Source organism: Salvelinus alpinus, chromosome 26 (genome assembly GCF_045679555.1).
Source record: "Salvelinus alpinus chromosome 26, SLU_Salpinus.1, whole genome shotgun sequence".
NCBI classification, from domain to species: Eukaryota; Metazoa; Chordata; class Actinopteri; order Salmoniformes; family Salmonidae; genus Salvelinus; species Salvelinus alpinus.
Window position 1 is genome coordinate 11,436,486 of NC_092111.1, and position 25,724 is coordinate 11,462,209.

Sequence of the window (25,724 nt, forward strand, 5' to 3'; positions counted from 1 at the left end):
AAAAAACGAACACTTCAGAAGCTGCAAGTTAAAGGGAGATAAAAACTTTCTATAAGAAATCCCTCGCATCCCTCCCTCCAGCCTCCAGCCACAGTCTCGCATCCCTCCCTCCAGCCACAGTCTCGCATCCCTCCCTCCAGCCACAGTCTCGCATCCCTCCCTCCAGCCACAGTCTCGCATCCCTCCCTCCAGCCACAGTCTCGCATCCCTCCCTCCAGCCACAGTCTCGCATCCCTCCCTCCAGCCACAGTCTCGCATCCCTCCCTCCAGCCACAGTCTAGCATCCCTCCCTCCAGCATCAGTCTAGCACCCCTTCCCTCCAGCATCAGTCTAGCATCCCTCCCTCCAGCATCAGTCTAGCACCCCTCCCTCCAGCATCAGTCTAGCATCCCTCTCTCCAGCATCAGTCTAGCATCCCTCCCTCCAGCATCAGTCTAGCATCCCTCCCTCCAGCATCAGTCTAGCATCCCTCCCTCCAGCCACAGTCTAGCATCCCTCCCTCCAGCCACAGTCTAGCATCCCTCCCTCCAGCCACAGTCTCGCATCCCTCCCTCCAGCCACAGTCTCGCATCCCCCCCTCCAGCCACAGTCTCGCATCCCCCCCTCCAGCCACAGTCTAGCATCCCCCCCTCCAGCCACAGTCTCGCATCCCCCCCTCCAGCCACAGTCTCGCATCCCTCCCTCCAGCCACAGTCTAGCATCCCTCCCTCCAGCCACAGTCTAGCATCCCTCCCTCCAGCCACAGTCTAGCATCCCTCCCTCCAGCCACAGTCTAGCATCCCTCCCTCCAGCCACAGTCTAGCATCCCTCCCTCCAGCATCAGTCTAGCATACCTCCCTCCAGCATCAGTCTAGCATCCCTCCCTCCAGCATCAGTCTAGCATCCCTCTCCAGCATCAGTATAGCATCCCTCCCTCCAGCATCCCTCCCTCCAGCCACAGTCTCGCATCCCTCCCTCCAGCCACAGTCTCGCATCCCTCCCTCCAGCCACAGTCTCGCATCCCTCCCTCCAACCACAGTCTCGCATCCCTCCCTCCAGCCACAGTCTAGCATCCCTCCCTCTAGCCAGTCTACCATGCCTCGCTCCCACTGGCCTCTCTAAACAACCTCCCACCCATATCTCCTCCGATCCAGAAACCTCTGAATTATAAATCGTGCACTATATTCTTTCCCTCAAGTTTCTTTCAACCATCTTCTTTTGCTCTCCCCCTCTTTTCTCTGGTCTCTTTCAATGACTGAGCCTCCCTCCCACGCTGTAGCCAGCCACAACAAGCTTTAACTGTACCCCCTGGTCATTCCAAACTACTGCACAGTGTTTCTCTCAGACCACTCTCTCCATGCAGCTTCTTTCAACCATCAAACACTACAAACTCACAGGAATGAAAAAAAGTCTCTCCCACAGCTTTTTTGTCTCAAGTCACTTTCAATGGTCGAAAAGTGTCTCATTCTGGATATACACCGAGTGTACAAAACATTAGGAACGCCTGCTCTTTCCGTGCCAGACTGACCAGGGGAATCCAAGTAAAAGATATGGTCCCGTATTGATTTCACTTGTTAAACCCAGATAGATGAAGGGGAGGAGACAGGTTAAAGAAGGATTTTTAAGACTTGAGACATGGATTGTGTGTGTGCCATTCAGAGGGTGAATGGGCAAGACAAAGTAGGTGTTCCTAATGTTTTGTACAGTCAGTGGCCTAAACTGCAATATAATGTAATAACATGTTATGCCACGTCAACGAGCAATGCTAACTAACAAATACGGTGGAAGCGTCTCTATTCAGGCCATCAAAGAGCTGAAGTTCTCCTCTCAGCGAGGCTCGCCTATACACCAAGCTATAATGAGTCACGAGAGAAGTATTGATAATGGGAGATCAGCTGACTGGCCAGCATGTGTAAACCAGCATGTTTAAACCAGTATGCTAGCAGCTGTCTAATAATACATCCTTTAACAAACTAACCTTCAACACCAAAATAAAGTGTTGAAACAAGCATTTGCGTTCTTATTCTGTATCATAGGCTATACTGTATTTCAATATACTGTGAGTTACTCTGTTTTCTCAACCGAAACCCCAACTTGTCATAAATACTTACACCTGACATGCATTTTCTCTATCTGGTTTCTGATCAGACAAAAGTTTGACAGCAAAAGTTAGTTTGAAATGCAGGCAGTTAGCTAATTCTGGAGATTTTCGCTTTGAACTCGAGTTGCTGCTTGCTGTTGCTCTCCCACGAGGCCGTTAAGAACAAAATATAAAACTATCGACTTGCTTGCATGTGCGTGCCCGTTTCAGCGAGGCCGTTTCTGCACTCCTGCCTCTCTGAAGATAAACAGACACATTAAACATGCAATTAATAATGACGTGCTCATGTAACAACCCCTGTTTAAAAAAAAGGAAAGGGGGAGAGAAGAGGGCTGGAATAAAAGACCTGCGCTCTACCCCGGCTGACACGGCTAATTTGAATATCAAAACATGATGTAAAACGGTCATTAAAAGTCAATTAACAAGGGGGGGGGGGGGGGGGGCAGAGAAAGGAGTATGGAGGGCAGAGAGGGAGGCAGAGCCCCAAAGAATGATCATATGACGACAAAGGGAGAAGAAGAGAGGAACGGAGGAAGAAAGAGCGAGAGTAGGGAGAGAGAGTGGGGAAGAACAGTGAGGAAGAGAAAGGGAGTGATCGATGGACAGGGTGGCGACTGCAATCAACATTGAGACTCATTGCACAGGCCAGGGACTCAAATCTATACAATCACGAGTTCAAATGACAAAAACCTTTATCATCAAATCAACCCTAACCGACACACAGCCATGGGGCATTCTTCAGAACCTCAGCTCATACTGTCACAGGATGGCGTGTGGGTCCACAGGGTGTCCTCTAAGTGGTCTCTCAACGCCATATTCAAATAGTCCCATTATGTAGTTGGCCCCCTGTGATCCAAAGCCAGTCGTCCCACGGCCATTGATCCAGTTTTACTTATTCATGCAGGCATAATGAGGGCTGAATCTGAATTCTCACACTGTGTGCGCGCGCGCGTGTGTGTTTATGTGTCGGTCTGTGTGAGAGACAGAGGGAGAGAGAATGAGAGAATTTGAGTGGGTGTGTGTGTGTGTGTGTGACAGTGACAGAGAGAGAGAATGCAGGTGTGTGTGTTTGTGTGACAAAGCCTGTGAGAGTCTACACAAGCAATTTGTACCTGTATTTATGAATGTTGGTCTGAATACAGAAGCTTCATTATAGAGGGGAGAATGGATCAGAAACACACATCACGACAGCGCCGGACACCGGCGTGTGGATTTGAAAAAAAACACCAGAGAGAAGATTTTCCTGACAGGCAGGCAGCAATCACCCAAATATACACAGGCTCACTACATGTACACACACAGTCCCACGCACGCACACACGTTTCCTAAGCTGCCCGCTTGATAGTACGGGCCAAAAAAAATGTCTGTTAACCCCCACCATTAATAATTGACAGACAGCTTGAGGGGACGCATATGAATAATAAAAATAAAAAACGTCACAGTGCCTGGCAGTCCCCGGGCCACATGAAAGGAATGCGCACGGCGCTTAACTAGCATTTCAGCGATGTAGTTTTGTGTTTGAAGCCACTGTCCCACAAGAGAGTGGCTCCACTTAAAACTCGGAAACACAGGGGATGCAGGCTTGGTCTTGACTCGAGTCCAGTCCGTTGACAACAGGCGAGGGTGCTGTCAGTTTTGGTGCCCCACCCTACCATTTATTGGCCTTGAACTGACAGATTGGAGAACATTTTTAAAATGTCAAATGCAAAATGGGTAAATACATCCAGAAATACCCAACAGACAAGAGGCAGGACTATAACCGTTCCAGAAATAGTGTCCTTTTTAATGTTTTTACTCAGGAATGTGCAGCTAACACCCAACTGTGAAAGCTGATAAAGGGCTGGTCGACAAAACTGGAGAAAAACCCTACGAGCAGCCGAGCAGTATGTTTGTTGTTGACTATCTGTGTTTTGTTTGTTCTTTACCCTCAGATCCTCAGGAACACGAGAGAGGGGGTTGCTGGGTATCTGGATGGCCATTATCTCACATAGCGGATGGAGGGCAGATTAATTGGGGGTGGGCATGGTGGTTCCCACTCCCTATCCCCCTCACCGGTTTACAAGGCTGTCCCTGGGAGCCTGCCCCCCCCAAAAAAATAAATAAACCGACAGTCCTCACATCCCCTATGAAGAAGAAGAGAGGGTACTAATTCTGCTGAAGGATACGTTTAGGGTGCTTGGTAGGGAGCCTCAGCAGCAAGCTTTTGATGGCTCTCTCTCGTGTTCAAAGCACAGCAACTTTTGCCAGCTTAGCACTCTCTGAATTTTTATTTTTGAAGCTTTGTTTCTTAAGTGCTTTTTAAAAGTTTATGAAACGGCCCCTGTGAGGGAAGGCTAAATGCGCCTCTGCGTCGTCGCATCGTAGCGGGAGACTTTTGATTTTTTTTTTGTCACAGCTGCAGAGACCAGGCTGGGATGGACAGCCATATTTGGTTAGTTCTGTCTCGGTTTCACACGCAGAGACCGTTGGAGGAGGGACCAGGGAGGGAGGAAGTATCTGACCAAACAGCTAGGGGTTGTAATGGTTGGTTCTCAGACTCATTCCCAGAACAGTCCAGCAATTAAAATGTTATTATTTATTTCTTCCCCAGAGGCGACTGGGCTATAGCCTAGTTTTTGTTGGGCACTGTGTGTGTGTGTGTGTGTGTGTGTGTGTCTTCGTGCGCATTCATGCGAGCGTAACCACTCCAGACACTGTAACCACACTCATATCCTTCACAAGCACACGCAGACCACACACTTTCACCTGTCCTCACTGCTCTGCAATCCTACAGACAGTAGGCAAGAGCAAAGTCCTTTTGTTCCCACCATTCCATAAAACACGCTGCACTTCCTGGTAGAGCTGGTTCTATAAACCGAAAATGATCGACAACGACCAAACCGACCACTTACCATGGACATTTTGCTGATACCGTTCATTACGATAAAATCCCCTAAAGGTTCCTACAAGAGAAATGTGAAGTTTGCCAACATGGGTAATTGTTAAATAGGACAATGGATAACTACAACATTCAAAGTAGTAGTAGTTTAAAGTGTAATATATATACATATATATTTAAAATACTATGGTGCACATTAATATCATTAAATGTATCGTTATAATTCAGTCCATTTATCGTGATATGGATAAATGAATGAACCGTGACCAACAACGGTGAATCTGTGGGCAGCACCTGCTTTCTGAGCATTACACACATGGTAGGTGGCAGCTATCACACATCCGAACCTTCCTCCCACCACCAATCACCAACCGCCCCCTCAGCATTACACCACGTAGACATCGGTCCGAGAGGAAAGACGGTAGACTTTCAGAGAGTTTGCAGACTTGAAACAATAGAATCAATCAACATCGGTGGTGATATGGTCAGTGTGAGTATTATTTTGATTGCCAAAGACGACAGTATGTTCTACGGCTGGGTGATTTAAAAGGCTTTTGTCTTTGCATAACGGCTGATGCAATATGCATATCATCAGTTTGCAGCACGATATTGGCACATTTCTGCAGGGGTGACGTGTGAACGAAATGCTGTTCTCACACACTGCAGCCAAAGCCACGAGTTCAATAGCGTCCAAATTAGAAGGTGTGGCACCTGGAGATTGTCCAAGGCACATTTATGTATTGATAACATAATTCATGGGCATATTATATGCTCATTAATGTTGTCGTATAATGCCCTAAAACATCATAGTCACTTTAATGTACGGATTTTTGTCAATACCAGCAAGCCTTACAACAGTTCTCAGAGCAGGAGGGATCAGTCACGCCATTTAGATCATAATGATGAGTGAGATATTGACAGGAGGGATCTGATCCTAGATCAACACTCGGAGATGCTTTTTGAAGACGTGTCCTAGTTTTTTAAAATGTTATTCTCTAATCTCTACCATAGAGGAGACAAGCACCGTGTCTGGAATCCATCTCTGCAACCACAGTGACGCCTACCACAGGATTCCTGCGTTGTATCGATCAAGATCATATTACAGACCACGTACCGCGCTGGTTCACTCTGACATCCTTGTTGAGATGTCTGATGTGATGCATGTGACTCCAATGGAAGCGCATGGGAAGCTACTATCCATTCCAAGTACATACATACAGTACAGTGAATGTGAGCATTCACATGTTAGTTTGTGTGAGGGATGGGTGACTTGGTTTAGACAAGATGTCTTCCTAACCGTAAGCTGACAAGACAGAATTAACAAAAACACACCTGTCATGATGGGCTGTCAGACTGGACCGGGGGGGGGGGGGGAGAGAAGAGAGGAGAACGACCAGAGAAAGAGGAGAGAGAGGAGAACGACCAGAGAGAGAGGAGAGAGGAGAACGACCAGAGAGAGAGAGAGAGGAGAGAGAGAGAGGAGAGAGAGAGAGAGAGAGAGGAGAACGACCAGAGAGAGAGAGAGAGGAGAACGACCAGAGAGAGAGCGAGAGAGAGGAGAGAGAGAGAGGAGAACGACCAGAGAGAGAGCGAGAGAGAGGAGAGAGAGAGAGGAGAACGACCAGAGAGAGAGAGAGAGAGGAGAACGACCAGAGAGAGAGAGAGAGGAGAGAGAGAGAGAGAGAGAGGAGAACGACCAGAGAGAGCGAGAGAGAGGAGAACGACCAGAGAGAGAGAGAGAGGAGAGAGGAGAACGACCAGAGAGAGAGAGAGAGAGAGAGGAGAACGACCAGAGAGAGAGAGAGAGAGAGAGGAGAACGACCAGAGAGAGAGAGAGAGAGAGGAGAACGACCAGAGAGAGAGAGAGAGAGAGAGTGGAGAACGACCAGAGAGAGAGAGAGAGAGAGTGGAGAACGACCAGAGAGAGAGAGAGAGAGAGAGGAGAACGACCAGAGAGAGAGAGAGAGAGAGAGGAGAACGACCAGAGAGAGAGAGAGAGAGAGTGGAGAACGACCAGAGAGAGAGAGAGAGAGTGGAGAACGACCAGAGAGAGAGAGAGAGAGAGAGAGAGAGAGAGAGAGAGGAGAACGACCAGAGAGAGAGAGAGAGAGAGAGAGGAGAACGACGAGAGAGAGAGAGAGAGAGAGAGGAGAACGACCAGAGAGAGAGAGAGAGAGAGAGAGGGGTGAACGACCAGAGAGAGAGAGAGAGAGAGGAGAACGACCAGAGAGAGAGCGAGAGAGAGGAGAGAGAGAGGAGAACGACCAGAGAGAGGAGAGAGAGAGAGAGGAGAACGACCAGAGAGAGAGCGAGAGAGAGGGAGAGAGAGAGAGGAGAACGACCAGAGAGAGAGAGAGAGAGAGAGAGGAGAACGACCAGAGAGAGAGCGAGAGAGAGGAGAGAGAGAGAGAGAGGAGAACGACCAGAGAGAGAGAGAGGAGAGAGAGGAGAACGACCAGAGAGAGAGAGAGAGAGAGGAGAGAGAGAGAGAGAGAGAGAGAGAGGAGAACGACCAGAGAGAGAGAGAGGAGAGAGAGGAGAACGACCAGAGAGAGAGAGAGGAGAGAGAGAGAACGACCAGAGAGAGAGAGAGAGAGAGAGGAGAACGACCAGAGAGAGAGAGGAGAACGACCAGAGAGAGAGAGAGAGAGAGAGAGGAGAACGACCAGAGAGAGAGAGAGGAGAGAGAGGAGAACGACCAGAGAGAGAGAGGAGAACGACCAGAGAGAGAGAGAGAGAGAGAGAGGAGAACGACCAGAGAGAGAGAGAGAGAGAGAGGAGAGAGAGGAGAACGACCAGAGAGAGAGAGAGAGAGAGAGAGAGAGAGGAGAGAGAGGAGAACGACCAGAGAGAGAGAGAGAGAGAGAGAGAGAGGAGAGAGAGGAGAACGACCAGAGAGAGAGAGAGAGAGAGAGAGAGAGAGAGAGGAGAGAGAGGAGAACGACCAGAGAGAGAGAGAGAGAGAGAGAGAGAGAGAGAGAGAGGAGAGAGAGGAGAACGACGAGAGAGAGAGAGAGAGAGAGAGAGGAGAGAGAGGAGAACGACCAGAGAGAGAGAGAGAGAGAGAGAGAGAGAGAGGAGAACGACCAGAGAGAGAGAGAGAGAGAGAGAGGAGAGAGAGGAGAACGACCAGAGAGAGAGAGAGAGAGAGAGAGAGGAGAACGACCAGAGAGAGAGAGAGAGAGGAGAGAGAGGAGAACGACGAGAGAGAGAGAGAGAGAGAGGAGAGAGAGGAGAACGACCGAGAGAGAGAGAGAGGAGAGAGAGGAGAACGACCAGAGAGAGAGAGAGAGAGGAGAGAGAGGAGAACGACCAGAGAGAGAGAGAGAGACAGACCCACACCTGGAGGAGCCACAGCCCAGCAGGCAGAGCTACGCACAGGCTGTGAGAGGAGCAACTGGCCCAGCCCCCACCAACCAAATGAGTGACATTAAACAAATGCTGAGTCTACTATGCTCACATGTGATGGGCCGAGGGTCATGGTAAGATGAGCACAAGAACTCCACCATTCTCACACTACATCCACCCAAGTGGCATGACACAAATTCTATCTTAAATGATAAACAAATCACATTTGCAAAATAAGAGTTTACTTTAATTGAAAAATCCTATTTTAATGGTTCTTCTTGGATTGTGAGTGTTTGTCTCATTTTGAAAGGTAAAGAAAAGAGAAAAAAAAAGTTATGAAGTCTTTTTACGTTGCATGTTGGAATATACAAGGATTGAAGTCCTCTGCTTTTGGGCTAAAGAGCAGAAACCCAGACTTCCTGAAAGAAATTGATGATGTTGATATTTTAGTACTACAGGAAACATGGTGCAGAGGTGATGTTTCCACTGGCTGTCCACTAGGTTATAGGGAGATAATCATACCATCCACTAAATTAAAAGGAATCAAACAGGGCAGAGACTCAGGGGGAATGCTAATATGGTATAAATCTGAACTAATTAATTCAATCGAATTGATCAAAACAGGAGAATTCTTTATCTGGTTAAAAATCAACAAGGAGGCTATCTTGACAGATAAAAACGTCTTCCTCTGTGCCACATACATTCCCCCCTCAGAGTCACCCTACTTCAACGAAGAGAGCTTCTCCATTCTAGAGGGAGAGATTAGTCACTTTCAGGCCCAAGGCAACGTACTGGTCTGTGGAGACCTGAATGCTAGAATAGCAGAAGAACAAGACACTATTAACAGTCATGGGGATAAACACCTACCAGGAAGCAATAACCTTTCCCTCCCCACATACCCCCACAGAAACAACTATGACAAAGTGAAAAACAAAAATGGATTACAGCTCCTGAGGCTCTGTCGAACACTGGGTCTGTACATAGTCAATGGCAGGCTGAGAGGAGACTCTTTTGGTAGGTACACCTACAGCTCATCCCTTGGCAGCAGCACTGTAGACTACTTCCTCACCGACCTAAACCCAGAGTCTCTCAGAGCCTTCACAGTCAGCCCACTAACACCTCTCTCAGACCACAGTAAAATCACAGTGTATCTGAGAAGAGCAGAACCCAACCATGAAGCATCATGGCCCAATAAATTACATGGTACTAAACAAGCCTATAGATGGAGTGCAAACAGTACAGACATCTACCAAAAAGCAATTAGTAGCCAAAAAATACAATCTCTCCTGGACAACTTTTTAGCCTTAACATTCTCCTTCAGCAATGAAGGTGTAAATTTGGCCGTTAGGAACATAAACTTTATATTTGACAAATTAGCCTCCTTGGCTAATCTAAAGAAGCATAAGAGCAAACCAAAAATAACAGATAATGAAAAATGGTTTGATAATGATTGCAAAAATCTAAGAAAGTCATTGAGAAATATATCTAATCAAAAACACAGAGAACCAGACAACAAAAATATACGCCTTCAATATGGGGAAACACTGAAGCAATACAAACGCACCCTAAGAACAAAAAAGGAACAGCACATTAGAAATCAGCTGGATGGAATTGAGGAATCCATAGAATCAAACCACTTCTGGGAGAATTGGAATAAATTAAACAAACCTCATCATGAGGAGTTGGCTATCCAAAATGGGGATATGTGGAGAAATCACTTTGCAAACCTCTACAGCAATATAACAAAGAGCCCAGAACAAAAAGATATACAAGAAAAATTACAAATCCTTGAATTAGCAGTCAAAGACTATCAGAATCCTGTGGATACCCCAATTACAGAAGAAGAATTATTGGAAAAAATATGCAATCTCCAACCCAAAAAGGCCTGTGGTGCTGATGGGATTTTAAATGAAATGATCAAATATACAGACCACAAATTCAAATTGGCTATACTCAAACTCTTCAACATTATCCTCACTGCAGGTATTTTCCCCGCTATAGAGACCGGTCGTCACAGACAAACCTGGCTGCCCAGGGAGGACAGGCTGTGCTCACTCTGCTCCAGGGGAGAGGTAGAGACAGAAGTGCATTTCCTACTACACTGTGACAAATACTCAGACCTAAGAGCATATTTCTTTCCCAAAATTATAATTCAATACAAAGAATTTGAAACTATAAAAGATGAAGAAAAATTCAAATATTTGTTGGGTGAAAAGCCAAAATGTGCAGTTTTGGCAGCCAAATATGTGTCCTCCTGCCACAGCCTGAGGGACAGCCAGTGAAAAATGCAAAGTAATGTTGATAATATTTCCCATTTAGCTTAGTTTTGTTTTGTCTTTCGTACCAGGTCATGTGTCTTCTCAGTCATGTTGACACTGGTCTACTACTGTTGCTTTAATGTATTGTTGTTCTGATTAATATTGTTGTTGTAGCTGTTATTAATGGTAATCCCATGTCCACTACTACTATTATTATTACTGTTAGTCCCACCATTTATTTATATATAAATATATATATATTTTGTGTATATATATACATATATATTTTATTTAAATTTTTCGATATGTATACTTTGACAATGTAAGTAATAATAACTTGCCATGTCAATAAAGTCAATTGAATTGAATTGAATTGAATTGAGAGAGAGGAGAGAGAGAGAGAGAGAGAGAGAGAGAGAGAGAGAGAGAGAGAGAAGAGAGGAGAGAGGAGAGAGGGAGAGAGAGAGAGAGGAGAACGACCAGAGAGAGAGAGGAGAGAGAGGAGAACGACCAGAGAGAGAGAGAGAGAGAGAGAGAGAGGAGAGAGAGAGGAGAACGACCAGAGAGAGAGAGAGAGAGGAGAGAGAGAGGAGAACGACCAGAGAGAGAGAGAGAGAGAGAGAGAGAGGAGAACGACCAGAGAGAGAGAGAGAGAGAGAGAGAGAGGAGAGAGAGGAGAACGACCAGAGAGAGAGAGAGAGAGAGAGAGAGAGAGAGAGAGAGAGGAGAACGACCAGAGAGAGAGAGAGAGAGAGGAGAGAGAGGAGAACGACCAGAGAGAGAGAGAGAGAGAGAGAGGAGAGAGAGGAGAACGACCAGAGAGAGAGAGAGAGAGAGAGAGGAGAGAGAGAGGAGAACGACCAGAGAGAGAGAGAGAGAGGAGAGAGAGAGGAGAACGACCAGAGAGAGAGAGGAGAGAGGAGAACGACCAGAGAGAGAGAGAGAGAGGAGAGAGAGAGAGAGCGAGAGAGAGAGAGAGAGAGAGAGAGAGGAGAACGACCAGAGAGAGAGAGAGAGGAGAGAGAGGAGAACGACCAGAGAGAGAGAGAGAGAGAGAGAGGAGAGAGAGGAGACAACCAGAGAGAGAGAGAGAGAGAGGAGAGAGAGGAGAAGACCAGAGAGAGAGAGAGAGAGAGAGAGAGGAGAGAGAGGAGAACGACCAGAGAGAGAGAGAGAGAGAGAGAGGAGAGAGAGAAGAACGACCAGAGAGAGAGAGAGAGAGAGAGAGGAGAGAGAGAAGAACGACCAGAGAGAGAGAGAGAGAGAGAGAGGAGAGAGAGAAGAACGACCAGAGAGAGAGAGAGGAGAGAGAGAAGAACGACCAGAGAGAGAGAGAGAGGAGAGAGAGAAGAACGACCAGAGAGAGAGAGAGAGGAGAGAGAGAAGAAAAACCAGAGAGAGAGAGAGGAGAGAGAGAAGAACGACCAGAGAGAGAGAGAGAGAGAGAGAGAGAGAGAGAGAGAGAGAGAGGGAGAGGAGAAGAGACCAGAGAGAGAGAGAGAGAGAGAGAGGAGAACGACCAGAGAGAGAGAGAGAGAGAGAGAGAGAGAGAGAGAGAGAGAGAGAGAGAGAGAAAGAGAGAGAGAGAGAGAGAACGACCAGAGAGAGAGAGGAGAGAGAGGAGAGAGAGGAGAACGACCAGAGAGAGAGAGAGAGAGAGAGAGAGAGAGAGAGAGGAGAACGACCAGAGAGAGAGAGAGAGAGAGAGGAGAACGACCAGAGAGAGAGAGAGGAGAGAGAGAGGAGAACGACCAGAGAGAGAGAGAGGAGAGAGAGAGAGGAGAGAGAGGAGAACGACCAGAGAGAGAGAGAGAGAGAGAGGAGAGAGAGAAGAACGACCAGAGAGAGAGAGAGAGAGAGAGGAGAACGACCAGAGAGAGAGAGAGGAGAGAGAGGAGAACGACCAGAGAGAGAGAGAGAGGAGAGAGAGAGACGACGAGAGAGAGAGAGAGAGAGAGAGAACGACCAGAGAGAGAGAGAGAGAGAGAGAGGAGAACGACCAGAGAGAGAGAGAGAGAGAGAGAGAGGAGAACGACCAGAGAGAGACGCAGAGAGAGAGAGAGGAGAACGACCAGGAGAGAGAGAGAGAGAGGGGAACGACCAGAGAGAGAGAGAGAGAGAGAGAGAGAGAGGAGAACGACCAGAGAGAGAGAGAGGAGAGAGAGAGAGGAGAGAGAGAGGAGAACGACCAGAGAGAGAGAGAGGAGAGAGAGAGGAGAACGACCAGAGAGAGAGAGAGAGAGAGAGAGAGAGAAGATAGAGGAGAACGACCAGAGAGAGAGAGAGAGAGAGAGAGGAGAACGACCAGAGAGAGAGAGAGAGAGAGAGAGAGAGGAGAGAGAGGAGAACGACGAGAGAGAGAGAGAGAGAGAGAGAGAGGAGAGAGAGGAGAACAGACCAGAGAGAGAGAGAAGAACGAGAGAGAGAGAGAGAGAGAGAGGAGAGAGAGGAGAACGACCGAGAGAGAGAGAGAGAGAGAGAGAGAGAGAGAGGAGAACGACCAGAGAGAGAGAGAGAGAGAGAGAGAGAGGAGAGAGAGAGAGAGAGAGAGAGAGAGAGAACGACCAGAGAGAGAGAGAGAGAGAGAGAGGAGAGAGAGGAGAACGACCAGAGAGAGAGAGAGAGAGAGAGAGAGGAGAGAAAGGAGAACGACCAGAGAGAGAGAGAGAGAGAGAGAGAGGAGAAAGAGGAGAACGACCAGAGAGAGAGTTAAGAATGAACCCAAAGATGAAGAGGCGCAAAAAAGGCCAAGGAAGAGGCATTATTGTCAGGAGAACCAACTTGGAAGATAAACAGACGTCACGAGGGAAAGGAGGAAATAAAGGAGCGCTAAAGAGGCCTCTTGGATGAGAGAGGGGGATGAAGAAATGGAGAAGAATGAAAGAGCAGGGAAGAGGTACTCTCTGAAAAAAGGGGAGGTGGGAGGGGAGTGGGGGTACAGGGACGATCTTTGGAGGTGACAAGGACAAACGGGCTCTCGCTGTGTTCTGCTCAACCCAGTAAATCACCAACACAGTGCCTGTCCAAAACACCACACCACCCCCTTCCTCTCTACCTCCCCCTCCCCTCTGTCCTTCCTGCTCCACTCACAAAGGTGCAGACATTCACTCCGAGACAATTACACAGACAAACACACACAGAGAGACACGCACACACACACACAGAGAGACACGCACACACAGAGAGACACGCACACACAGACAGAGAGAGACACATACGCAGACAGAGAGAGACACATACGCAGACAGAGAGAGACACACACACACACACACACACACACACACACACACAGAGGGAACGAAGGTGGCCCTACAGTGAAGGAAGATTAAGATTTATGTGTCCCAGCCACACGCATAGGGAGCGAACAGCACAGGTTCCCTGATGCTGTAGAATAGGTGAGCGTGGATGTTCAGTAACAATGTTCCACAGTTTAACCAAAGACAGTACAGTATGAAGATGGGCAGAACCTGCTTCTCCAATAGTAATCCCCGATCATACTTTTGGTATTTATTATTAGGATCCCCATTAGCCGCTGCAAAAGCTCACGTGCAGGCGATGTCGGTGGCTAGCTAAGCTCACGTGCAGGCGATGTCGGTGGCTAGCTAAGCTCACGTGCAGGCGATGTCGGTGGCTAGCTAAGCTCACGTGCAGGCGATGTCGGTGGCTAGCTAAGCTCACGTGCAGGCGATGTCGGTGGCTAGCTAAGCTCACGTGCAGGAGATGTCGTTGGCGAGCTAAGCTCACGTGCAGGAGATGTCGTTGGCGAGCTAAGCTCACGTGCAGGCGATGTCGGTGGCTAGCTAAGCTCACGTGCAGGCGATGTCGGTGGCGAGCTAAGCTCACGTGCAGGCGATGTCGTTGGCGAGCTAAGCTCACGTGCAGGCGATGTCGGTGGCTAGCTAAGCTCACGTGCAGGCGATGTCGTTGGCGAGCTAAGCTCACGTGCAGGCGATGTCGGTGGCGAGCTAAGCTCACGTGCAGGCGATGTCGGTGGCGAGCTAAGCTCACGTGCAGGCGATGTCGTTGGCGAGCTAAGCTCACGTGCAGGCGATGTCGTTGGCGAGCTAAGCTCACGTGCAGGCGATGTCGTTGGCGAGCTAAGCTCACGTGCAGGCGATGTCGTTGGCGAGCTAAGCTCACGTGCAGGCGATGTCGGTGGCGAGCTAAGCTCACGTGTAGGCGATGTCGGTGGCGAGCTAAGCTCACGTGCAGGCGATGTCGTTGGCTAGCTAAGCTCACGTGCAGGCGATGTCGTTGGCTAGCTAAGCGATGTTGTTGGCAAGCTAAGCTCACGTGCAGGCGATGTCATTGGCGAGCTAAGCTCACGTGCAGGCGATGTCGTTGGCGAGCTAAGCTCACGTGCAGGCGATGTCGTTGGCTAGCTAAGCTCACGTGCAGGCGATGTCGTTGGCTAGCTAAGCGATGTCGTTGGCTAGCTAAGCTCACGTGCAGGCAATGTCGTTGGCTAGCTAAGCTCACGTGCAGGCGATGTCGTTGGCTAGCTAAGCAATGTCGTTGGCGAGCTAAGCTCACGTGCAGGCGATGTCGTTGGCGAGCTAAGCTCACGTGCAGGCGATGTCATTGGCGAGCTAAGCTCACGTGCAGGCGATGTCATTGGCGAGCTAAGCTCACGTGCAGGCGATGTCGTTGGCGAGCTAAGCGATGTTGTTGGCGATGTCGTTAGCGAGCTAAGCGATGTTGTTGGCAAGCTAAGCTCACGTGCAGGCGATGTCGTTGGCTAGCTAAGCTCACGTGCAGGCGATGTCGTTGGCTAGCTAAGCTCACGTGCAGGCGATGTCGTTGGCTAGCTAAGCTCACGTGCAGGCGATGTCGTTGGCTAGCTAAGCTCACGTGCAGGCGATGTCGTTGGCTAGTTAAGCTCACGTGCAGGCGATGTCGTTGGCTAGCTAAGCTCAAGTGCAGGCGATGTCGTTGGCGAGCTAAGCTCACGTGCAGGCGATGTCGTTGGCGAGCTAAGCTCACTTGCAGGCGATGTCGTTGGCTAGCTAAGCTCACGTGCAGGCGATGTCGTTGGCTAGCTAAGCTCACGTGCAGGCGATGTCGTTGGCTAGCTAAGCTCACGTGCAGGCGATGTCGTTGGATAGCTAAGCTCACGTGCAGGCGATGTCGTTGGCTAGCTAAGCTCAAGTGCAGGCGATGTCGTTGGCTAGCTAAGCTCACGTGCAGGCGATGTCGTTGGCGAGCTAAGCTCACGTGCAGGCGATGTCGTTGGCGAGCTAAGCTCACGTGCAGGCGATGTCGTTGGCGAGCTAAGCTCACTTGCAGGCGATGTCGTTGGCTAGCTAAGCTCACGTGCAGGCGATGTCGTTGGCTAGCTAAGCTCACGTGCAGGCGATGTCGTTGGCGAGCTAAGCTCACGTGCAGGCGATGTCGTTGGCGAGCTAAGCTCACGTGCAGGCGATGTCGTTGGCGAGCTAAGCTCACGTGCAGGCGATGTCGTTGGCGAGCTAAGCTCACGTGCAGGCGATGTCGTTGGCGAGCTAAGCTCACGTGCAGGCGATGTCGTTGGCGAGCTAAGCTCACGTGCAGGCGATGTCGTTGGCGAGCTAAGCTCACGTGCAGGCGATGTCGTTGGCGAGCTAAGCTCACGTGCAGGCGATGTCGTTGGCGAGCTAAGCTCACGTGCAGGCGATGTCGTTGGCGAGCTAAGCTCACGTGCAGGCGATGTCGTTGGCGAGCTAAGCTCACGTGCAGGCCGTAAAATCAAAAGGCACTCCTTTGATACGTTTTTTTTATTTTTTTTATGAAAATGTAAACACGTCGGTTTGTCACTTTCACAAGGTTGGTAGTAATAACATGCTCGACTATTTAAAGATGTCGTCTCCAATCTAGGTTGTGACTTTAGATTTCAAGATAAAATGAACAACTAAAAAGGAATTTTTTTCAAACCCCGGCCTGGTCGGTTTGGTCCGTTTCACAAGCATTCCCAGAAGTCTCACGATGTTTAGAAACTCGGTGGTTTAACACTGCAAACTGGGCGGCTAAAACTGCACAGTCAGTCTGCGACTGCAGCAGACCCAACAGGTCCCTATTGCGAAGGGATTTGGCCCGTGTGCGCGCGCGTCCGACCTATGCACGACCTGTATGTGTGCAGGCATCCGTTGTTAAACGAAACACACAGAGGCAATACACTTCCATTGTCCTTGAGACATGGGAATATTATATATGACCTCACAAATGGTAGCCAAGTGGATTGTGTACGCATGCAGAAGAAGGGGAAGGTAGGAGACCCTCATTGCTGCCTTGAATGTCAATTAGCTTGAGAAATATCCCCAGGAAAGCTTGCTATCATTATTTGTATGTTAATTATTTCACTAATTGCATTCAACCTGCATCTGTCGAAGTTTTGTGCGCGGAGATACTGAGGAATGAACCCCAGAAGTGTTGGCCCTCAGGACACAGACAGATAAGGGATGTTTAGATATGAATTATCCAAAGAGATATGGCACAGTATCTCACATTTGTTTGGTGCCATCGTGCCGTGTCATATGGGACATACTGAGAGAAACTCCTCTGAAACTGCTTTTAATAAGCTCGGTCATAGTAAATGTCAATTGTTTCATGTTAAAGACAATACAATTAAGTAAAGTCCCTCATGAATGTGTGTCTCTCTCTCGACACACGCCTGTGGGCACCTACAGTCTAAGGAGACAAAAACACAACTGAAATTACTATACCTCCCTACTGTCCCTATTATTAACATTGACAACAGTATAGCCAAAGGAGAACAACTAGACAACGAGCAACGTGGTCACTCACATTCCTGGAGGGAGGGGGGGGAGTAAGAGTGGCCGGAACCCTGAGGGTCCACTTAAGCTAATTAATGGCTTTTGGGGGAGCTCTAAGCAGTCTTCCATTAGACAAATGAGCAGGAGGGAGCTTTCACGTGGGGAGTAATGGCCACCCCACCGTAATCACTCTTTCATTCTAATCAGGATTTCTTTAATGAACACGCAATCTCTTGTGCTCAGGAAACAGAATAGCTGTATTCAATTAAAATAACTGAAACTAAAAGCTATAGGGGGAGCAGGTCAGTAAGGCTGAGATCAGGTAATAGAGCAGGGCTACCCATGAACCCGCTTTTCTTGGAAATCTTGGAAGTCAAATTTGTCTTAGTCAACTGCTTGATGTTGTGTAATTTGCAAATGCTAAATTGAGATGCTTTATCAACAATCAGCCATTCGGCAGACCTATGATATTTCTTGTTTGGGCATTGGGCAAGGTTCAAGAGAGAAAACTGTATATGCACGAACCAAGGTTTGGACATCAGCCATTTTGTGCCATGATCCAAACATGCTAATCCAATCATGTTAACTGTGGAGTGTGAATATTGCATAGGCTTAGCCAGGGCACTGCTGGCATGTCTTAAATCATGAGAGAGACTCTTGGCACATCTTGGCAGAGAACCAGGTGTCAGTGCAGAGATTCCCAGAGGATATTGTAGCGCCTATGGGTCACAAAACAAGGGTTACGCTCGTGACGTCAATCAGTGCTTCGTCTCGTCTTAGTCATGCTCTACTTGATTGGAGGAGAACACTACCGGAACTAAATGTCAAATTGTCTGGGAAAACCTTCCAAGAATAAGGATGGTGAGGTCACAAGGACTATAGGTTAGAGGTCATGGTGCATTGTTGCCATGTGAAGGTATTTCCCCTAACCATGAAAACACGAGACGATGTCTGATGAGATGACGTCTGAGGAGTCCGATGAGACGGAGATTGGTTCAAGATCACATTATAATCCCCAAAATATAGTAAAAGCTTACAGGTTGAATAATGGAGTTTTGGTTTTTGGGAGTTCTTGAAATGAATGCAACATGTGTAGTTTGATATCTGCGGTGCTTTTTCCTCCACTGTTAAAATGTCATCCCAAAACTCCAAAGTAAAACCCCCAAATACTTAAAGTTCACAGGATCAAGAAGGTCTAGGCTATGTTCAGACTGGGGGGAAAGTGCTAGCTGGCACTCTGTGGTGCTTGATACAGTATCTGGCACAACACTGTGATATGTACTAGAGGAAGCTAAGAGCCATAGACTATACTATGCCATGGCACATTAAGAACTAGAATCGAATCGCTAAAAGACGCAAAAGGTACGTGACACAGGATTAAATGGGAAGCTTACTTGAGGGTGTAAAAGCCAGAAAATAGTGCTATATTTGGAGTCATTTAGTAGATGTATAGGGTGTGGAGATTAATTTCTCAGCTGAGTCATCAGATTACATGCGCTGAAAGTGGGGTTCCATCGCTCAGTGCCTTTGAGGAAATTGTTATTTGGGGTTTTTGCTAATAGATTTTAAAATCGTTGACGTTTCATATCAAATGTCCTAGCTTTGAGGAATGGAGTATGCTTCTTAAAAATGGTTTGTAGGGGGATCAAAGACATGTTTGCTTTCTTTTTTGGCAAATTAAAGAAATAAGGTGTTCTATAGTGTAAGGTTTAGCCGAACATAACTTTCTGGGACACCGTAAAACTGGTCAATGCTCTGGTAACATACCTTTGACCTTCATCCATACCTCAGAAAACATGTATCCCTCCCTAGCCCGCTTTCCACCAAACACGGCAGTCTCTAAGGGCTAAATCAGGACAAGTATCCCCTCACCCCATTGGTCTATGCCACCACAACTCTGCAGTGCCAATTTAAATGAGGGGAAATACCTTCACATGGCAACAGTCCATCTGCCCTTCTGGGCTCAAGGAGGGGGGACTTATAGCACTTTAAAAAAGGGGGGGGGGCGGGGTTCTGATCTGGTTTAATCCACAGATCGACGTAGACCCTCCCTGACAACTGGACTGAGCAGCTCAAGCTTCTATCTCCCCTTTACCAAGTACAGCCCTGCCCAGGGAGCCAGACCTGTCAGCTTAACCCCCTCTTCTACCAGACTTCCACCGTTAAAGACTTTTAGATCTTAACCCACCATGTGCTTTAAAAAGTTCTGAGCAAAAACATGGAGACTATGGGTGGTTGATGGCTTCCTCGGGTAAGACATATACTTTAACCAAATAAGAACGGTAAATTGATAAGGAAGTACGAGACGGCACACCGGAAACAACTTGACTACTTGCGGTTAAACCCACGCAAGCTTTTAATAAGTGTAATGTCCTCTGACTCCTCAGACTGAGAATCCCCCAATTCTCCAAAGCCCCTTCTCACAGGTGAGGTCACATGACATGGTAAAAGTCTTGTTGCCATGGACACCAGGCTCTCCCAGACATGACCCTTTACCTCAATTACACTTCCAACCCATCTAAACAAGTAACTTGTTAGAGAAACAATTAATTATTATTTTTTTGTTGCATTTTCACCAAACACTCCTTTCCGAGTCAGCCACATCTTACCAACTAAGTCACTCAAAAGGACACCTTTCAAAAGTCTTGGAAAATCATCAACAACGCTACAAACCCCTGTAACAGAAGGATGCACGTAATGCGCACAAAGCCGGGGGAAAAAAAGAGTTGTGGACTGACATTTGAAGAATCACAAGCAACAACCATAAGGTTAATGGTTTCTTCCATCTCCACTGAGTAATGGTCAAAATGGATGTCTAAGGGAGAAGGGGTATTAGGCCCGTCTTCCCCTGACTAAAGTTCAAAAGGCTTAGAAGTGTTTCTCCATTTCCTTGAGAGCATCAAGTCACCCAAACTATGCAGAACATGCCTCTCCCTCTCATCCTCCCTTCCCCCCACTCACTCCATCTTCCCTAGACCCTGCTAAATCAGATTAGGGCAGAGTGGGTGGGACTAACGTTTCACCGCCCATGTTTTTGATGGATATGACTAGTCTGAAAATGTCAACAAAGCACAACCCCCCCTTAACCCCCACTCCCTGCTTGTACATTATGAGAGCAATGTGTGAACAGAAGGGGAGGAGAGATAAGCGACAGGAGGTCAAAGCATTTGAACTAACTGCCCACCCCTCGGGAGGACGATGGCCCCCTCTCATGGTAGTTCAAGGCCGGACGCGGTACTGCAGGCATTGTTAGCAGAAAACAGGATCCCCTATTATAGTGAATGGGAAAATGGCAAGCTTCGTGGCCAATCTATGTGTAAACAAACACATTTTGAAGACAATCATGGTACCAATAATTGCGTCGAACAAACCAGATGCATGTCCTTGAACCAATTATTTTTTTAAATCGCACAAACTGTGCATGTTATGTCTCCATGAGACACCATCTTAACCGACCTCAATTTGGCTGCAATGCGCTGTTGAGTCTTCACATAGGAATGAATGGTTTCACGTGATCGATGGCTTTGTCCATTCATATATACAGTCATTGGTACCCCCAATCCCCACCTTCCCCTGTCAGTCTCTAAGCTGTGATAAAGGCATGTTCTTGATTATGTCTGTCCCTATAAAAATGCAACTGAAGCACAAAAGCTAGCACTATAATGGCCTATAGATAGGGCACTTAATGTATTCAAGTTCATGTATTCAAATTCATTAATACTTTTACCTAAAATGTAAAATATCAAAAGTTTGCGAATGGAGGTACAGTAGGACATCAGACAATTTCGTTTTGCCCCGAGTTTTGCTTCAAATGATGTAGAGTATCTGAGGTAAATCTGAAATCCACTGAAGAAATCCTCGGACATCTTGAAATGAGCAGTCCATCCGAATCCCATTTGGAAAGTAATACACGGGGAGAAAGGAACATTTTGTGCTAATAACTGTAAAATAGGCAGCAGCGATTGACAGTAATTGCTCCAGATGGTAATAGCTCCACAGCATAAAGCCACAATGCTTCAGCCCTTTCATCTGTGAGAGGAAATTAGGAAATGGAGTATTACCTGAGGAGCTGCTGGATAAGAGAACATCTATAAAATGCCACAAGTAATGGGTCTAAAAGACATCTAGTTAGGCATGTTCGATTCAAAGGAATCTGTTAAAAAGGATCCCTGTGACTTTGGTTCTTATGTTTTTTGACAATTATCATATAGTGTACAGCAATTAGGCCTACATTCTACAATTTGTACATTCTGAATAATCCGAATTCCACCAAAAAGGATTGCAGTTCCATTTGATTTCAGTCACTTTTTGATTTGAATGAAACTTTCTATACATCATTTGCCCACGGTACAAGTAGTCAAAGTCACTTTTTGGACGTGAATGTCAAAACATTTAGGAGATAGAGGTGCTCAAAGTTAAGCCATTTTGCATACCCCAGTCTACCATGAGACATCCATGTCTTCATCACTGGAAAAGAGAAACGGTTGAGTTTGACATAATTTAAAAGCCCCCAGACAGGGTTGTCAAAGTACTGTATTTAATAATTTCTTTAAAAAAAGTTTTGTAATAAAAATGTAATTGTTTAACCTTTAATGTAAATGATCTAAAAACGTGTAAACTCTGATAATTTTTCATTCTCACATATGTTGTAGCTTTTTGTCATTATTTGACAATCTGAGATGTTTGTGTTGTGCCCGCCATCGGTTGAGACAGAGCATGCTATTGAATACAGGGTGGGTGTCATGTTTTGGCTGATAAATGTATTCTCTTTTAAATGATAGCACAGATGGTTGGCAGTCCACATCAGAGATTGTTGACGAACGGGAATATCAGTCGTTTTAAATTATACTGTCAAACTTAAAATAGGAAACCTATTGAAATCATAGAAATATAGATAATAGAATAGACATTCAACGGTGGGTGGACCAGCAGCCATTTTGTGGTAGTAACTGGATGTGAAAATTTCAATTAAATTAAAATGTCAATGATGTACCAGCTAAATTGCAGTGGTCTGAAGGGATATGTTCATTCTATGAATTATATTTCTGATTGAAATGTCTCAACCGATGGCGGGTACATCACCTCAGATTATGTCAAATAGGGTCTTAGCTACAACATATTCATGGTTAGCTACAACATTTTTTTTTTTTAGTTTACGCATTTAGATAATTGACGTTAAAGGATAAAAAAATATAACTTTTTTTCAAGAAATAATTACAACGTTTGACAACCCTGTTAACTTTTACTGCCTCAGAAACCCGGATCCGGGAGCACCCCCCACCCCCCACACACTGATTAGCATAGATAGCATAGCTTCAGAAGTAGATAGTAGCATCTAAATATCATTAAATCACAAGTCCAAGACACCAGATGAAAGATACAGATCTTGTGAATAAAGCCACCATTTCAGATTTTTAAAATGTTTTACAGGGAAGACAAAATATGTAAATCTATTAGCTAAACACGTTAGCAAAATACACCACTATTCTAACTCCATCAGTTTCTTACTCCTTCAGGTGCTATCACCAATTCGGCTCAACTAAGATATTGATAGCCAATAACCTATAAAAAAAACCATCAGATGACAGTCTGATAACATATTCATGGTATAGGATAGTTTTTGTTAGAAAAAAGTGCATATTTCAGGTAGAAATCACAGTTTACAATTGCACCGACCATCACAAATCCACTAGAATTACTAGATAGAGCAACGTGTATGACCAATTTACTCATCATAAAACATTTCATAAAAATAGACAAAGCATAGCAATGGAAAGACCCAGTTCTTGTGATTTCAGACCATATTTCAGATTTTCTAAGCGTTTTTCAGCGAAAACACAATAAATCGATAAGTTAGCATACTACATGTTCCAACGTTACCAGAGCATCGATTCCAGCCAAAGAGCGCTATAACGTAACCACCGCCAAAAGATATTAATTTTTTCACTAACCTTCTCAGAATTCTTCCGATGACACTCCTGTAACATCATTTTACAACATACATATACAGTTTGTTCGAAAAGGTGCATATTTAGCCATACAAAACCGTGGTTACACAATGAAAATACTAGGAAATCAAGCCTCAATATGTCTGACGTCATCTATCAGAGTGATCTAGTTTAATTAAAAGCTAATCATATACTTGACTAAAAAATACAGGGTTGACAGGAATCGAAAGACAAATTAGTTCTTAATGCAACCGCTGATTTACATTTTTAAAATTATCCTTACTTTTCAATACAGGGTTGGCCAAGTGAAGCTATACCAAACAAAATGGCGATATATACGTTTAAAATATTTCGACAGAAACACGGTTTATCATATTAAATATTGCTTACTTTGAGCTGATCTTCCATCATATTCTTGGGCAATGTATCCTTTCTATGTTATAAACGTCTTTTGGTCGATAGATGTCCTCTGTCCTTCGAAATGTCCACTAACAACGACCGAGACCGCGAAACGTTCCCAAAGCTAGAAAGTGCACGACAAATAAATTCCTCAGAATCGCACTAAACGGATATAAATTGCTATAAAACGGTTAAAATTCACTACCTTATGATGTTTTTAACAACTATAACGACTGAAAACATGACCGGAGAAATACTGCTGGTTAGAAAACGATTTGGAACGAGGCAGGTCCGATGGCCTTCACGCTTGAGGCGCACGTTGAGAAAGGGGGGTCTCTGTACATTTTGGGCTTTTATAATGGCTGGGAATATCCCATCGACTTCATTGAAAACGTGATGACGTACAGACACCCAGAGGAAGACGTAGGCAGTGTCGGTTTCTTCATAGCATTCACTGTCGCCTTAAAAACAGACCCCAGATCAGAGGTAAAAATTTCTGAAATCTGAACCCTGTCATGAAAAGTGCTGTAGAAATTGTTCTGTACCACTCAGAGACAAAATTTCAACTCCTATAGAAACTATAGACTGTTTTCTATCCAATAATAACAATAATATGCATATTGTACGATCAAGAATTGAGTACGAGGCAGTTTAATTTGGAAATGTAAAAAAAAAAATAATGCTAACAGCTCCCCCTATTGACAAAAGGTTAAATGATCTCAAACTCAATGATGTATCTTTTCCAGTGATGAAGACATGGTCTCATGGTAGGGTGGGGTATGCTAAATGAGTCAACTCTGAGCAACTCACCTAAATGTTTTGGCATTCAGGTCCAAAAATTCACTTTCTGACCACTTCTAACATGTGCAAATATGTATAGAAAGTTTTCTTCAAATCTAAAAGGGGTTCGGTCAAAAGGTGATTGAAATGGAACGACCCGTAACAGATTTAGAACAGTTTACGGTTGCAATATGGGAATTGTTGCTTGACTTGATGTGACCACACACCGCACCTGAGAGGTACTTCACCTGGCTAACACGGTTCACATCAGTTGAAATCCCCCACAGCCTAAACGGCTAACGTGCAGAAAAATGTGATCTGAAATGTGATGCCTTAGATAAGCGTCCCTGCTCAACCAACAAATGTTGCTGGATGGGTTCCATGCGGTCACTCAAACAGGTCAGAGCCTTTCCCGTGGGATCCTCGCCCTGAGGCAACCTCGGAGACGCAGCACAACTTCAACCCAACAACAGGAGAAAAGAGGCTTGTTGAGACAAGCATTTTTATCAAAACACACGTTATTGGGTGGCCGCATCAAACAAATTGGCCAGCTTCGCACTGGGACTCATTAATCTGGCTGTCACAGGACACATTTGTACAAAGAAACCCAGAGGCCTCTCGGTCCACTGAGCCTCAAGTCTCCATTTGTAGGCCTATTCTTTCAGCATCTCCTCAGATTTCCATCACATTAGCGTTCTCTCGGTCATTCTCCATAATTTTAAAGTTATCTGTTAGTAACACACAAAGAGGAGGACGAAGAATCACTCTTACCTCAGCTTCTGAATCATCCAACAAAGGCGGTGGGATTCGATGAGCCAAACCGGTACAGAGTGAACATCCAAACCAGAAGATTGAGTAGAAATCCAAATCAGAGCACAGGACACGATTCCGAATGGTTCCGAGATGGAGGTGGTATGGGCTGAATTCTTCCTTCCAACTGACTGAGTACCTGTGGGGAACAAAAGTAAAAAAAAGAGAGCGAGCAAATTAGAGAGGGCTTGAGCATGCCAAGAGGCGACACATCCACATTAATCCTTATCCAAACTCATGAAGAGGTTTTCAGTAGCCCTGTTCGAGAGGAGTCAGATTCCTCCGAGGTTGTTTATATCAGAGAACAGTAGCGGTCAGCTTTACCATCGTTCTACTAAAAAGCCCGACTCCTTCAGGAACCACAGCCCAGATAAACACTGAGCTCAGAGGTGGGAAATTCTGCCACTGAATGGACTCCCTGTCTTGTTTTATTTCCGTCAGTTCGGCACTAGCTTCCCCAGGAGCACAGCTACA

At 46.2% G+C, this 25,724-nt stretch overlaps 1 protein-coding gene across 3 annotated transcripts in view; it reads right to left on the reverse strand.

Moving 5' to 3' along the window:
* Positions 1-25,724, reverse strand: part of LOC139554702 (semaphorin-6D-like) — a 109,048-nt gene that overhangs the window by 65,413 nt on the left and 17,911 nt on the right. For all 3 annotated transcript variants that reach the window (XM_071367748.1, XM_071367749.1, XM_071367746.1), the window contains exon 2: positions 25,212-25,389. The gene's annotated coding sequence lies outside the window, so the exon portion shown is untranslated. The remainder of the gene's footprint in view (positions 1-25,211; positions 25,390-25,724) is intronic.